Source organism: Pongo pygmaeus, chromosome 2 (genome assembly GCF_028885625.2).
Source record: "Pongo pygmaeus isolate AG05252 chromosome 2, NHGRI_mPonPyg2-v2.0_pri, whole genome shotgun sequence".
In the NCBI taxonomy this organism is placed as follows: domain Eukaryota; kingdom Metazoa; phylum Chordata; class Mammalia; order Primates; family Hominidae; genus Pongo; species Pongo pygmaeus.
In genome coordinates this window covers 82,043,984-82,060,632 of record NC_085930.1, presented here as the reverse complement: position 1 = coordinate 82,060,632, position 16,649 = coordinate 82,043,984, and the positions used below count along the sequence as shown (strand labels likewise).

Here is a 16,649-nt window from a genome sequence, read left to right as displayed (position 1 = left end):
TCTTTTCTTTTTTCTGAGACAGGGTCTCGCTCTGCCACCCAAGCTGGAGTGCAGTGGCACATGCAGGGCTCACTGCAGCCTCAACTTCCCAGACTCAAGCTCTCCCAAGTACCTTGAACTATAGGTGTGCGCCACCACGCCCAAATAATTTTGGAATTTTAGTAGACAAGCTAAATTTTAGTAGGCCAGCTGGTCTCAAACTCCTGAGCTCAAGTGATACTCCTGCCTCAGCCTACAAAGTGCTGCAATTACAGGTGTGTGCCACTCCCAGCAATAGTTTTCTTTCTTTTTTTCCAGACAGAGTCTTGCTCTATCGCCAAGGCTAGAGGAGTGCAGTGGCACAATCTCGGCTCACTGCAACCTCCGCCTCCCAGTTTCAAGCGATTATCCTGCCGCAGCCTCCCATGTAGCTGGGATTACAGGTGTCCACCACCATGTCTGGCTAATTTTTGTATTTTTAGTAGAGACAAGGTTTCACCATGTTGGCCAGGCTGGTCTCAAACTCCTGACCTCAAATGATCCACCCGCGGTCAGCCTCCCAAAGTGCTGGGATTACAGGCATGAGCCACCGTGCTCGGCTTATAATTTCTTATTTCTCAAGATAAATTATCATAATTACAGTGTTAATACATCCTGAGAAATAAGAAAAAGAAGATCCATAGGTCCAAATGATAATTTTGCCATGAGTTTTGATCTTTTAGCCTGTCTCAATGCACTCAGTAGAAGAGACAGGAGGAAGTAAGTACATGCATGGACACAGGCGCCCTACCAGCAAAACATACAAGCTCTCTCCTGCCAGCCAAACAGAAAATCTTACTTGCCACAGTTAGCAACTCTTTTTTTTTCAGTTGCATTTCAAATGCAGAAGGAGACTGTGATACACCTTCTCATGGAAACAGTCACTCTGTTCATGTGCTGAGACTGCAAAGCTTTCATTGCTTGGTTAGGTTATTAGTAGAATATTTACCAAATCCAATTCCAAGTAAGTTGAAGTTGCTGACAGATAAGTCAACTCATCCTCAAGCACTTTCAGAAAGTTTTTGCGAATAGCTGTCAGTAGCAAGGTTTCACATGCCAGGTCTTTTCTGCATAGATCCTTGAGATAATAATGCCATCTATATGGTCCTCAAGATTAAATAAAGGACTCTCACTAATACAGAAAAAAAAATGGAACTATAGAATGGGTAGAAAGCCTGAGCTTTTGGGGCACGTACATGTATGTCTGTGTGCAGTGTTCTCTTTCAATAGTAAATTCAGGCAATACTTTGTGAATTTACATGTTTTTAACCTACTCAGATGGAGAAGTTGAAACTAAAAAGGAGATGCATGAAGTTTTATGATTTGAATAGTCACCTGTCTCCGGAAACTATGTGGGTTGTCTGCCTACCAGAACTCAGAAGAGAATTAAGAGATAGTGTTCCCGGTGGGTGTCTCTTCTAGATATGAGATAAACTCAGGCCAGATTTGTCCACACTATGTTTTCTAGGTATCTGGTGTCTACTGTGCATAAACTCTCTGCCAAATATATCAAGACTTCTGAATCTTCATTCTTATATGAGTTTAATGTGCTGTGTGGGCATTTTCCCTCTTGAGCAAGGAAGCTTAAGAGTATGATAAGAACGCATCAAAAATGTTTTTAAGATAATTTCAGTTGGTAAAGGCTGTAATCGTTCAAACTTAATTGGTGAACTCATTAATGAGCAACTGCCACTAAAAGAAAGACGACCATTGTCATTGACTTATCAGAGCAATGAGATAATGAAGTTAATTATATTGTTTTCAATGGATTTACACTGGCTGCCTTTTAGATTCTACATTTCCAAACATTTGTTCTGACACCCCATGTGTTTGGTCTCTTAACAAAAAACTATGAGCTGTGGACTCCTCAAGGAACAGTCGGCAGATCATAGCCTCACGTCAGGGCAATGCAATTGGAAAACTTTTCTCCCCTTTATTATCTACTTGTAAAATGTTATAAGCCTGTAAACTAGTTAATTTATGAGCCGTGTTAATAATTTGCTCACACTCGATCGCAGGTTTGGCAAACACAGTTTCCAAGGGATGTGGGAGGATAATTTGTAGGTCCGGCTTCTCTCCTAAGGGGACACGAACTAATTTGACACAGTAACATGACATTGATGGCGGGGCACACTAATGACCATTCTCCAAGACGGGGCTGTCAGCCTGTCGTTCCAGTGAGAAGCCGGTCTGCTTTCACGGCTGCTCAGGACTGGATGCTCAAATAATTATTCAGACAGCGACATTAATGAGAGCCCTCATGTTTATTTTCAACATACTAACCAGCGCTTAGCTTCCATTTGTCTGATATGGTCACTGATTAAAATGTGTTTCATGAATAGTAAATTTGAACTCTAATATAACAAAGAAGCACCAGAGAAAAATAAGGAACAGCTGACTGGAAAACCAACCTTGTGCACGCAACTTGTTTTCTGCCTCATATATCGTCAAGGACAAAGTGACAGGTAGTGGGAAATGTCATGGATTACCAAGAAAAGTGAGAGGAGTATTTTTAATCACACATGTCTGTGGACAAGTCTGACTTTTGACTAAGGCCCCTGGATCACAATATGGCCAAGAGCAGCTTCCATCTCAAACAAACTTCACTAACTGTATGATACTGAATGAAAAGTTGTGTTTTATTATTTATTTATTTATTTATTTATTTTTGAGATGGAGTTTCCTTCTGTCGCCAGGCTGGAGTGCAATGGTGTAATCTCGACTCACTGCAAACTCCACCTCCTGGGTTCAAGCGATTCTCCTGCCTTAGCCTCCCGAGCACCTGGGACTACAGATGCCCACCGCAATGCCCAGCTAATTTTTTGTATTTTTAGTAGAGGCGGGGTTTCGCTATGTTAGCCAGGGTGGTCTGGATCTCCTAACGTTGTGATCCACCTGCCCCAGCCTCCCAAAGTGCCAGGATTACAGGCGTGAGCCACCGCGTCCAGCCCTATTATTTACTTTTTGAGACAGGGTCTCACTCTGTTGCTCAGGCTGCAGTGCAGTGGCATGATCTCTGCTCTTTGCAGCCTCAATCTCCCAGGCTCAAGCCATCCTCCCACCTCAGCCTCCCAAGTAGCTGAGGCTACAGGCAGGTGTCACCATGTCTGGCTAATTTTTGTATTTTTTGTAGAGACAGTGTCTCACTGTGCTGCCCAGGCTGGTCTGAAACTCCTGGCCTCAAGCAATCTGTCTGCCTTTGTCTCCCAAAGTGCTGGGACTACAGGCATAAGCCACCATGCCCAGCCTGAATGAAGATATTTAAAGTTAGTATTTTCCAGGAAATGACCAAAATTTGCTTATGTGTGTTTTTTGAACCTTACAAAAGTTTGATCTTTGATTAGTCTATAATATGATCTTCACAAACATTAATAAATGCTGTTGTATTTTTTCCAAATCTACTGTAAAACTATACTGCTGAGGGTGTTTTAAAAAGTGTTTTTTAATATCTTCTTTTATGTCTTATTTCTAGTCTACTAAACCTTGTAATCAAGTTCTTTGTACTTTAAATTAAATTTCTATTTTGGTATGATAAATTTTGTCCTTCATTTTAGGGTGATTATAATCCTAAAATATTCATATAATCATGATTTAAAATGAATAACTTTCAATAAAAAGGTGTACTTAGATCTATTAAAGGTGTTAAAAATTGAAAATGATTCTGATATAGTTAATTGTAAAATGTGCAATTCGAAATAAATAACAGTGGTAGTATTTCAACAGATGTTCTATCTGCCATCACGGATAAAGAGTTCTACTCAATATTGTGTAAAACTTCTTATTTTATAAAATAGCAAAATAAATTTGAGTTCACGTAGATCACTTTGGGAAGGAAAATGTCATTGCATGCAATATTTCTTAAGTATGTATTCCTAAACTTACTCACTCTGAGATAGATCTGTCATTTTACAACGCCAAAATGCCTAAATGGCACACAACATGTGGGAATTAGATTCAGATTGCAGGCTAATTTTTTAAATATATTTAAACAAGTAGGCAGATAAATTGTTCCAAACCAGCATGACTGTCTCTAAATACTGCCCTTCCCAGGGGACTTGTTGGAGACAGGTTCTCAGATTATCAGCACCTCTGGGCAGTTTATGTATAGTAAACATTTGTCCTCCATAATAATACAAGAAAATGCAGTCAGTCTGTGGCAGAGACCGGCTAAACATTCATCAAATCCATTTCTTTTCCCTGAACACACAGCTGGAATGCATTTCCCAGCATCCCTTGTAATTAGGTGGGGCCTGGTGACTGAGTTCTAACCAAACAGATGGAAGTGGGTATGCACTACTTTCATTCAGATCCTGAAGCCTCTGGCACCCTGCCTAATGACTGCTTTCTTCCCTGGATTGTGGGCCCAGAGATCCAGTAGAGAACTCCTAGTTCCTGGAGATAGTGGAGTCACTGGATGGAATTCGCCTGGGTCCCTGAAAGACTACGTGGAGCAGAGCCACCACCGCTCCTGTCCCTCTCAACCAGCACTAAGAGTGGGAGGTGCTCACCCATTAAACTGCACTGAGTTAAGCTCCCGAGCAGCTGGGACTACAGGCGCATGCCATCACACCCGGCTAATTTCAAAAATTTCAAATTCTGGAATGTTGGTTACAGCTGCTAGTATCTCTTACCCAAATACATCGACCTTTCCAATTTCTCCTTGGCCTTTACTTGGGTCTCCAGGTAACCGTAAGTAAGCAGAAGCTCTGTCAATTTGGAACATTTTCTGAAAATATTTCACAGTTACAATTACTTGCTCCTCTAACTAAGCTAAGGGTAGTAAAAGGAAAGGGAACCAACAGCTAATGTATTCCCAAAATGTGTCAGGCATAGTTTTACTTACTTAACCTTCACGTAGCCCAGTAAGGAAGTTTGATTCCCATTTTACAGATAAGAATACTGAGCTTCTAAGAAGTGAAATAAAACCAAATGCCACAGAATATTGATCCAGTTGACAGTTTCCTAGTTGAATGCCTTTTGTTGTTGTTGTTGAATTGGCTTTTAATATCCAAACTTTACAGAAAATACGTTTTATTTATTTCTAAATAAAACAATTTTGTCTGCTGCTTTTATAAAAGAAAAAATCCTATCACATCCTTCAAATTTAATGTAACATTTTTAATGAAATGGGTGAAGGTTAAGTGTCACATTGCAGTACAACTGGTAGAACATCAGAAACTTCCCTAGAGGTTTTGAAAACCCAGCCACAAAAGTGATGCATCTCAGATGTTCTTCATGATTAAAAAAGAAGTCACATTTCAAACAAAACAAATGCTGAGATCATATTAACGTTAAGTAATTAATGTTTTAAACATTTTTACATCCTTAACGTGATAGCTGTGTATATATAAGACATTTTACTATCTTTTAGTCATATTTTAGAAAAGAGTTGGTAAACTTTTTCTGTAAAGGAACACTTAGTGAATATTTTAGACTTTGGTGCCACAAGCTCTCTATTGCAACTACTTGGGTATTACAGTAGAAAAGTAATCATATATAAACAAGTGGGTGTTGTTGTGGTCTAATAAAACTTTATTTACACAAACTGGCAGTGGGCTGGATTTGCCAACTTCTGCTTCAGAACATTGATTGAGGGTTTTGCACATTGACACATAACACATTAAAATTTGTCCTATGTAAAATAATGTGAAATAGACTCTGGTCAGCACTTCCACTCAGGATATCTGACTGCCAGGGATAGATTACTGATGGTAAGGGTAGTTGCCTTAATTTGCCAAAGGGTTAAGAGATGAGTGCTGGCAGGCTCAGCTTCCACTCACTCACCCCATGCCTGGTTCTTTCCCCTAAGTCATGCCACCTTTCCAAGGGCCCATGTGCCCACATAGAGAGCTTACTAGAATCCCATGCTATTCCGAACAAAAATCCAAGGAATACTTGCAACAACCAAAAAAAAAAAAAAGCTGAAGCTTTTTCTCATCAAGCCCCCAAGCCCCTGTGTTAAGATAGTGTAGGTAACAGTCACCTTAAAGTGACTTTATGTTGGACCTTTTTAAAAAAAGCAATATAAACAATAGATTTTAGATGTCACTGGAAGAGTGAGACAGAAATGACATCTGCTAAAAGTTTCAAAATCAGGCATGAAGATTCCCTAAATTAGAAGCAAACCACTTTCTTGGATTTAAAGGATGTTCCGGCTGAGTGCGGTGGCTCACGCCTGTAATCCCAGCACTTTGGGAGGCCAAGGCGGTTGGATCACGAGGTCAAGAGATGGAGACCAGCCCGGCCAACATGGTGAAACCCCATCTCTACTAAAAATACAAAAATTGCTGAGCGTGGTGGCGTGCACCTGTAGTCCCAGCTACTAGGGAGGCTGAGGCAGGAGAATTGCTTGAAACTGGGAGGCAGAGGTTGCAGTGAGCCAAGATCATGCCACTGCGCTCCAGCCTGGCGACAGGGCAAGACTCTGTTTTAAAAACAAAACAAAACAAAACAAAAAACAAGATGTTCTTTCTTAATCAATTTCAGGGTAGGAGCTACGTGTCCAGTGATAGACTATACCAGAAACAATGAGTCAAATGTATTATTCCCCCACTATTCTCTCAAGGATGTACAATTATTGTAATGACGACTTGGTCCACTTTTTTTTTGTTTTAGATGGCAAAGCTCAGAGACATACATACAGAGATATATAATTTTTTTAAATCTCAGTTCCCTATTAATGTTTTATTATAACAGTTAAGTGTAAAAGATGATTTGAGACATAAAATGGGTAAATTTTATGAATCCGTCTTATCTTAAATGTCTATCAAAACAGAACAAAAGCAAGTAAATGATAATCCAGTCTGACAAAGGAATATTTTATAGGGTGTAGTCATTAAAAATGGGGAAATGTGTGCAAATGCTTGTTACAATGTGATATAAAATAAGCAAGATAGGAAAATTGTATCTACAGTAATTCTCAGCTGTATAAAAATATGTGCCAATGAAGAACAGAAAAAAATAAAATTAATAGTATTTGCCCTAGAGAAATGGGATTAAGGTCAAGATTTTTCTTTAGAATTTTTTGTATTCTCTAGATTTTCCAAAACCAAGTCATATCCAAAATACCTGTTATACAATTTAAAACAATGGTTTTGACTTTAAAAAAAGAAGAAACAATTTTGCACATTTCTACTCATTTATTAACGGCTTTTGACTGTCTTGTTTCCAGACTACAAGTGTCTTGAGAGCAGAGATTCATGTTATTTCTCATGCCCCAAACACAATGTTTATGGTACCTTACGCACTCAATTAACATTCCTTAAAGCGACTGAATAGACCACCTTACTTTTTAAAAGTCCTCTTAATGAGATTCCCTAAATAAATTAAATTTTTATACTTCAAGCCTTTATAAGAAATTAAATAATTTTGTTTAAAGAGGTTGATTGCTTGCGGATTATGGCTGTAAATAAATTGCTTGATGTAAAATTATACTTTCTCCTCTTCCCTTTTTCCATGATGGCACACAATAATTTGTCTTTTAATAACCTCAAACAATTCTGAGTCATTTGCTCATTAAAAACAAAATACATCTTGATCACGAAGCTTGGCATTTCATAAATATTTACCCCAAATGCACTGCCTGCTTTGAAGCTGGGATGGTAAGCCCCTGATTGACAAGCAACTTCTGTGCAGAAGGAGGGAGGAGACCTCTCCTGTCAGCTAGGAGAAGGGCACCACACTGCCTTTGCGCCTCCTGTCTCCTGCAGAGGCTCCTTCCCCACAGCCAAAAACCCACAATAAATGTGATCATCATTCATCAGTGTCTCTCTCACATACACATACACACTCCCTCTCTCTCACTTTGCATTCACTCCCTGTTTGCATTCTCTCAATGGCTTCCCAGTAGTGTCAGGACAGGGACCAAAAGCATTCCCATGGTTTACAAGGTCCTATATGACCTGACCCCTGTTGACCTCTCTGGCCTCCCGCTTAACTACGTATCTCTACTACAAGCTTCTCACTGAGTCTTCATATTGGGCTGGAAGAATGGCAGGGAGGGATATTGAAGATTAGATGAAGATTTCAGCTCCTATCCTGAGAACCATGATGGTGAGTGGGGAAAATAACATATCTTTCCCTAAAAAAATCCAAAAACAACAACAAAAAACAATGTACTATAAATACTCTGTGTTTTCCTCCACGGAATATATCATGGATCATTTTTCATATCATTTTCTGTATGAAAATAAGTGAGATTAGTGAACAGAAAATTCAAATCTTAAAAGCAACTTCAATTTTCTCCTTAAGAAATAAGAATTTGACCACCAGTCCTTTCCAAGACCATAATGATGGCTAGCGGTAATGGACTAGTTAGTCCTCTGCAATACCACCAAACTTTTTCCCAGAGTTGTCAACTCCAAGAGCAGAAGAAAAAAATAATGCCAACCACAGAACACAAGCAGATATTGTCCTGTGAGAGCTAATCTGTTTGGATTCAGACATGTTCACCACTTAGGGTTGAATATTTCATTTGATGACGTAAGGACTGCATGCTACAGCTGGACCCTCGACAAATTACCCTGGTGAATCCTACAGAGGAAGACAGGCTCTTAGTTGGGATTTATTTATTTAATTTTAATTTTTATTTATTTATTTATTTTTTTAGATGGAGTTTCACTCGGTTGCCCAGGCTGGGGTACAATGGTGTGATCTCGGCTCACTGCAAACTCTGCCTCTCAGGTTCAAAGGATTCTCCTGCCTCAGCCTCCTGAGTAGCTGGGATAATAGGCGTGTGCCACGACATCTGGCTAGTTTTTGTATTTTTAGTAGAGATGGGGTTTCAGCATGTTGGCCAGGCTGGTCTCGAACTTCCTGACCTCAAGTGATCCGCCTGCTTTGGCCTCCCAAAGTGCTGGGATTACAGGCATGAGCCAGCATGCCTGGCCTTAGTTGGGATTTAAATGAAAGACATCCTCTTCATGACATGCAAAAGTTAACAACCACTGTGGGTCATCACTCTCATTAGTCTCTGAGAAAAAAAGGGTATTGATATATGAACAGGCTACAAAAATAGGAGGTATGCTTTATTTTGATCAAACCTCAGTAGCTAAAACCAAAGTCATCAATTGTTTGGGACTGTCACATGATAACTAATTTCACTGCACTGTCTTCATCCTGGGTACACAGGGAAATGACATTTCCAATTCCAATCCCAATTTCACTGGCATTTATACAAGTCAGGCCCATGTGACTGATTTCTGGTCAATGGGATGTGAGCAGTAGCAAGGGGCAGCACTTCTAAGCCCATGATGGCAGGTCAACTGCACTCCCTGTTCCTCTTCCCCACCAACTGCTGAGACCCCATGGCAAGAATAAGATGGAGAAGGTTCAACAGATATGAAGGGAAGACAACATATACCTTATCATGTAAAGCTACCAAAATCTCTGTGTTAGTCACAGCAGCTAACACATTGTAAGTGTATACCACATTAGGATCTAGCTCAAAGAAATACTTATTTCTGCCCTCATTAAGATCTACCTCAAATAAGTACTTATTTCCGGCTTTGTCTATCCTTCTCCCATCTTGACCCCATGGGACCATGTCTTTTTTTTTTTTTTTTTTTTTTGAAATGGAGTCTCGCTCTGTCACCCAGGCTGGAGTACAATGGCGCAATCTCAGCTCACTGCAACCTCTGCCTCCTGGGTTCAAGCGATTCTCCTGCCTCAGCCTCCTGAGTAGCTGGGATTATAGGCATGCACCACCATGCCCAGCTAATTTTTGTATTTTGTATTTTAGTAGAGACGGGGTTTAACCATGTTGGTCAGGCTGGTCTCGAACTCCTAATCTCGTGATCCGCCCGCCTCAGTCTCCCAAAGTGCTAGGATTACAAGCGTGAGCCACTGCGCCCAGCAGGGACCATGTCTCAATAGCCGGTGCAACTCCCTTTTAGTAAGAACCCACCATTATGTCTTTCAAAGATCGACCACAGAGTGTAGTTAATCAACTCAGAGGGAAAGCATCCACGAAACAGCTACTTTCTCAGTACCACCACATGCCAGACACTATGTTTGAAGCACAATATAGCTTGAACTTCAGACAAATGAGGTTTAAGACCTCCTGGAGCCCACAGACTACCAGGAAACACTAACAAAAGCACATGGGAATGATTAACACACAGATGTAACCTAAGCACAAGGGGTCAGAAAAGATTTCGTGGAAGAAATGACCTGCAAGCCATTAAATTAGAAGTCGGTGGGTGTTAGCCAGGTAGAGAGCACTGGGTGGAGGGTGAGGGAAATGATCCTAGGATTTTCTGACAGCGCTGTTGGCCAAAGCAGATAGGAGCAAGCACAAATACCAGGCCTGAAAATAATCCATCTTCTGCCTTCTTCCATGACACTAAAAACATAACTTGGGAGTGCCAGGTCTTCCAAAACCAAAACAAGGCCAAATAGATTGAGTAATACAGAAATAAAAGAATGCTATTACACTCTGCTAAGTGTCTCAATGGTGTAACTTAAGACAAAAACACTTGTTTTTCTACCAGTGACAGGGTGAAAGGAGTGAGTTATTCACACTGACACTGCTTTTCTAAATTATCTGAGAAAATAGTACCACGAGAAACGAGGTCACCTGAGTTCACACACCATAGCACTTGTCCTTAAACATCCACCCAACTCCTCCTTTAGAAATATAATTATCCTTAAAAATACAAAGTTAGTTTTGTTTATTCTTTCACTCCATAAACCCTTGAGGAAAGGGCACTAGAACAGAGTCACAAGACGCAGGTTCCGATAGGCACCGGGGCACCACTTAGCTATAGCCCTTTACTGTGTCTGTCTTATCTTCCCATGAGACTAGTGCATTAGTGCATTTGTAGTAAGTCCCAAGTCTTTTCTGCCACTATCTGCCACAAACACCGTATAACGGGCTTCTCAAACTTGCATGCTCATCAGAATCACCTGGAGGTCTTGTTACAAGCACATTGCTAGGTCCCAACCCTAGAGGTTTTTTTTGTTTTTTTTTTTTTTTTTAACTGAGAAGGAGTCTTGCTCTGCGGCCCAGGCTGGAATGCAGTGGCGCGATCTCAGCTCACTGCAACCTCCACCTCCCGGGTTCAAGCAATTCTCCTGCTTCAGCCTCTCGAGTAACTGGGACTACAGGCGCATGCCACGACGCCCAGCTAATTTTTTTAGTAGATGCTAGGCCGGTCTCGAACTCCTGACCTCAGGCGATCCACCCACTTCAGCCTCCCTGTATTCCCCTGCTGGGATTACAGGCGTGAGCCACTGTGCCTGGCCCCCAACCCCAGAGTTTCTGATTCACTATGGCTACAGTGAGGCCAGAAAACTTCAATTTCTAACAAGTTCTCAGGTGCTGCTTCCGCCACTGCTGCTGGTTCAAGTGCCACACTTGGAGGACTGTGCTCTGAAGCACTGTGCTCCCACCCTTGTATTGGTGCGTAGCTGCATCTCACCACCAGTTAGAAAAGGGTTTTCTCATTTCACCAGGGCCAGCTGAGTCCGTCTCAGGTGTGGCATCTTCCAGGATTCCTTGCCCAACCTCAGGGAACCAGAATCTCAGCCTCTCCCCCAAGGAAGCCTACTCTCAAGAACACATCTGAAACCGCAATCAATTCTCCAGTCCACACGGTTTGTTCTCACACCTGAATCAGAAGTCACTGCCTCCAACTGCTTTGCATCCATTTCAGAATAAAATCCAGGCTGGGTGCAGTGACTCATGCCAGTGATGCCAATATTTTGTGAGCCTGAGGCAGGAAGATCGCTTGAAGCCAGGAGCTTGCGACCAGCCTGGGCAACATGGCAAGATCCCATTACTATAAAAAATTTAAACAATTACGCAGGCATGGTGGCACACCCACCTGTGGTCCTAGCTGCTTGGAAGGCTGAGGTGGAAGGATCATCTGAACCCAGGAATTTGAGGCTGCGGGGAGCTACAATTGCATCACTGCACTCCAGCCTAGATGGCAGAGAACAAAACCCAGTCCTTCGCCCCGGTATACGGGGTCCTGCTGACCCCCCAACCTCTCCCACACCATCCTCACTCCCTACCTCCTTCTCTAATAACCACATGGAGCCACACTGGGTCTTTCTGACCCCACACCACACTCGGCTTATTCCTAACTCTGAGGCTTAGCCCTCTTCATTCTCTGCCTGAAAGGTTCTTCCCCTGGCTCTTTGTACATGAGGATCATTCTTTCGTCTTTTCTTTTTTTTTTTTTTTTTTTTTTTTGAGATGGAGTCTTGCTCTGTCACCCAGGCTGGAGTGCAGTGGCACGATCTCAGCTCACTGCAACCTCCGCCTCCAGGGTTCATGCGATTCTTCTGCCTCAGCCTCCCTAGTAGCTGTGATTACAAGCATGCACCACCATTCCTGGCTAATTTTTTTTTTTTTTTTTTTTTTGTATTTTTAGTAGAGACGGGATTTCGCCTTGTTAGTCAAGCTGGTCTCGAACTCCTGACCTCAGGTGATCCGCCCGTCTCAGCCTGCCAACATGTTGGGATTACAGGCGTGAGCCACTGTGCCTGGCTGAGGATCATTCTTTAAGTCTTAAATAGAAAGTCACCTTTTCCAAGAGGCCTTCCCTGGATAGACAGGCTTTCCCAAGGTCTGTGCTTTCCACTGTATCCTGTGTGAACTCCCATTCCATGTAGATACCTTGTTCCTTCGTTTCACTTGCGCTCTCTGATTCTTTATACTAGAGGACAAACTCCAGGACAACAGAGCCCTGGTGGAGCTCTCATAGAGTTTGCCCTCTAGTAGAAAGAAGCCCAGAGGGCAAAGGTCTGTTTCCTGCCTTGCTATGCACTCCTCCTCCTGCCACCTACAGCACAATGACTGTCAAACAGCAGGCACTCAGCAGATATGTGTTGAATGGATGAATTACTAAATCTAAATATACCATGCTATCCTTCCATTGAATAAAAAGCTAAGAAAAAAGAAAAACTCACTCGAAGCTATAATGTAACAAGTTATAAATGCCAGAGTGATTTGCAAACGCACACGACAAGATCAGTTACAGAAATGATGAATCTAGGCTTGGAATTCAGGCATCAGAAATTGACGTGGGTTGAGGACTGGAAGAGATTCTCCCTTATACGTCGTAAATGACCCTTGAGAGGCCCACCCTGCCCCCTACACGATATCTCAAATAATGTCTGAAAGGTAGGATCCTTAACTCTTGACTTCTTGAACTTCTTTTTAATGTCACTGACTCCCAGTGCCAGGTGCAAGAAGAAAAGTAGGTACTAAAATTGTCTGCACGCTGAGCTTCTCTACCCTGGACGACTCTGAAAAACCACTTGTAAGTATTCTATGTTAACCACAGTTCGTAATTTTGTCACAGGTGTTTGACTAAAAAGGGGACAAAGCCTTTTAAGATAGTATACCCATATTATGTCATTGTGTATATTCCGGACCACACCTAAAAGCTGACAAAATCTTTTCTTTCTATGCCATGGCAACCAGGAGAGTTAATGCTGCATGATTTTGCTAAGAGCATCCTATATGCTCCAAAATGTTCGCCTTTACAAAAAAAAACATGTTAAAGTAGAATTTTAACACAACTTGTCATAAAAGCTGACACTAGTACACTGGAGAGGAAACCAAATGACATGAGTTGTACCTGGCAGTTCAACAGAATATAGGATCAATACTCTTTGTAAGGCAGCCAAAGCATTGGTTAGAAGTTCAAGTAAGGAGGATGAAGTGAATGAATATTCAAAGTATACTATACCAAATGATTTTTCTATAGTTATAAAAAAAATCATTAAAATGCACTGAGCTTCACAAAAAGCAGCACAGTGAGGTGACACTGGTGCCAATCCTGGTTTGGACATTAATTTACTTCTTGTGTGGCTTTGGAAAAGTCATGCACCCTCTCTGAAACACATTATCAGGAGAAGGTTTAATGAACTCGATCATCTCAAAGTTTCTTCCTAGTCCACATGCTTGTTGAGCCTATGAATGTTTCTGGACACGCATCTTAGGTGGAAAGACACAAAGAAAAGGGTGAACTCACCTCTACCCTGCTAATGATAAAACAAATGCTCCGACAACTGTCTTCTTGTAGCAAAGACAAAGGTGTGGAGTGGCTATACACTGGGGTTTGCTGAATCTTTTCAAATAAAGTTCTGTTTCTATATACTGCAGGAGGGTGAGTTGATGTAGTAATTACCTGTTACTCTTGACAAGTAAGGTAATTAATGTAGCAAAATACCACTGCAATGTGTGTAAATTTAGACCACCATAATTAAAGCACCCGTCTGTTCCACAAACTGTTCAATTAAGAAAAAATATTGACGGTGTACGTTTTTTGAAATTAGAAAACGTATGGAATGAATGAATCTCCCTTGGTTGACATCCGTTTCTAGAATGTGTTCTCAGCATCCATAAAGGATATATAATGGAGTAACTTTCACTGAAACCCAGAAGTATTTTTGTACATCTACTATTAAGACAAGAGTCTCTTGTGGAAGTATTTTATTTAGAATTTGCATTCTATAAAACCTACATCTGGGCCATGCGTGGTGGCTCATGCCTGTAATCCCAGCACTTTGGGAGGCCGAGGCAGGCAGATCACTTGAGGTCAGGAGTTTGAGGCCAGCCTGGCTAACAAGGTGAAACCTCGTTTTTACTAAAAATACAAAAATTAGCTGGGTATGGTGGCACACACCTGTAATCCCAGCTACTTGGGAGGCTGAGGCAGGAGAATCGCTTGAACCTGGGAGAGAGAGGTTGTAGTGAGCCAAGAGTGCGCCACTACACGCCAGTCTAGGTGACAGCAAGAGACTGTCTCAAAAAAAAAAAAAAAAATCTGTCAGAAAATGAATTCTAGGAGTATATGAACCCCAAAGCTATTGGAGGTAGCAAAAAGGTGAGAAATAATTATTGTGCAAGTATCCAAGTAACTACGCCTGTCCCAGTGTATCATAACCTGAAAGTAGCATTATCTACTTGCCAATTTTAAAGAGCTGGAGACACTGAATACATGATGTGCAAGTAAAATAGCTGCAAAGCACCTGGTACTCTCTGAACAGACAGGCAATGGTATGAAAGTTGGCTTCACTACTCTTTTATTCTCATTCCTTCCTCTATCTACTAGCCATTTCCAGACCCAAATGTTAACATCTTGAACAAGAAGACTACCTGGCCTTTCACTCTACTGCAAAGTCTATCTCCCTGCTACTCTAGATGTTTAGATTTTCTAGATTTATTCTACATTTTCTAATCTAGGAAAGCTAGACAATCTCTAGCCACGTCAAGAGTTAAATGCCCAAATAAATTAAACCAGAACTGCTGTAAGACTAAGAAGAGAAAAAAATCTGTTACCAGTTCAGTAGAAAAGTGGTTACCTCTAAATGCATTCATAGTGGGTAGGGGGATGGGAGGAAAAAACAGAAAAGAGCTTCTGGTATCTATATGGTAAAGTAGAGAACTGGACAAGGGTTCTCACAGCTCACGCTGAGAAGAAAACCCAAGGGATTCCTCTCTTAATTCTTCCACTCAGATAAACTCAGAGAAGACACAACAAAGTGGCCTGAATAAAGAAACAGCTGGAATTCTGACAGACTAAACAGTGTGATATGACCAAGAAATGGTATATGATTTTGGTGTTATTCAATGATGTATATACATGTTTTGTTTCTTTTTCATTTTTCATATTTTTGTATAGCATACCTTACCTTAGGAGACGTAAACTCTAGAGGGGTAACTAAAAGGTAACTTCAAGTGAACTCTCAGCTTAACATCCTGAAATTAAGTCCTAAATGTTCCATATCTGAGAACTTGGATGTATCCCCAAGTAAAGAATAAAGAGTACAAGGAGACATTCTAGACTGAAACACGTTGAGGAAATGAAATGGTTTCTCCAAGTCAAATACTTCAATTTCACACTTGGAAATAATAACAATGTCATTAAAAGACAAGGATGAAGAAATCACTGTTCTAGTTGTTGATATAAACAAAGCTAGACATTATGACTTTTACAAAATCAGATGATTCCTTAGAAGGAAACAGGACTTGGTAAAAGTCGCTTTAGAGCTTTCATTATATGGTGGCGCTGGAGTGTTAACCTTTAAAATGAGTATTTTTCAAAAATTGTATGGCTTCAAAGGAGGCTAATTCTATAGTATGGTAGGGATGGAGACATAAAGGAACATGATTTGGGGTTCTGATGTGCGATTCATGGACTGCAAACTAAAATTTCTGACTTTCAAACGCTGAAGAACCATCCAAAGAACCAGGGAAGGTCAATACTGTTTTTGTTCACGGAGTAAATTTAAGAGAGATGAAATCCCCACAAGCATCTGTTTCAAAGATTACATCAAATGTCATTGATGGGCCATAATAATGTAACAAAACATTACTGAACTATTTCACCTCCGTTCCATCATGTGATCCTCACAAACCACTGGAGTAAGATTAATCCCATCTTATAGACAAGTAAAGTAAGGCCCAGAAGCAGCTACATGATGTGGCTGAGTTCCCAAAAAGCTGCTGTACTGAAACAATTTGTTCTTCACGGAATGGAATAAATACTTGTCTCCACTGAGTCCCTTTACAGAGAATATGTCAATGATGTGTTTGCCTTAGTACTTACAGTTCAGACTTGTGTCTTAAAAAATGTATCTTAAAATTATCAGTGATATTGGCTAGTACATTCAAA

General features: G+C 41.0%; 1 protein-coding gene across 5 annotated transcripts in view; it reads right to left on the bottom strand.

Annotated features, from left to right (window-relative positions):
• FOXP1 (forkhead box P1) overlaps nucleotides 1-16,649 on the bottom strand; it is a 536,483-nt gene that overhangs the window by 404,102 nt on the left and 115,732 nt on the right. The window lies entirely within an intron of this gene.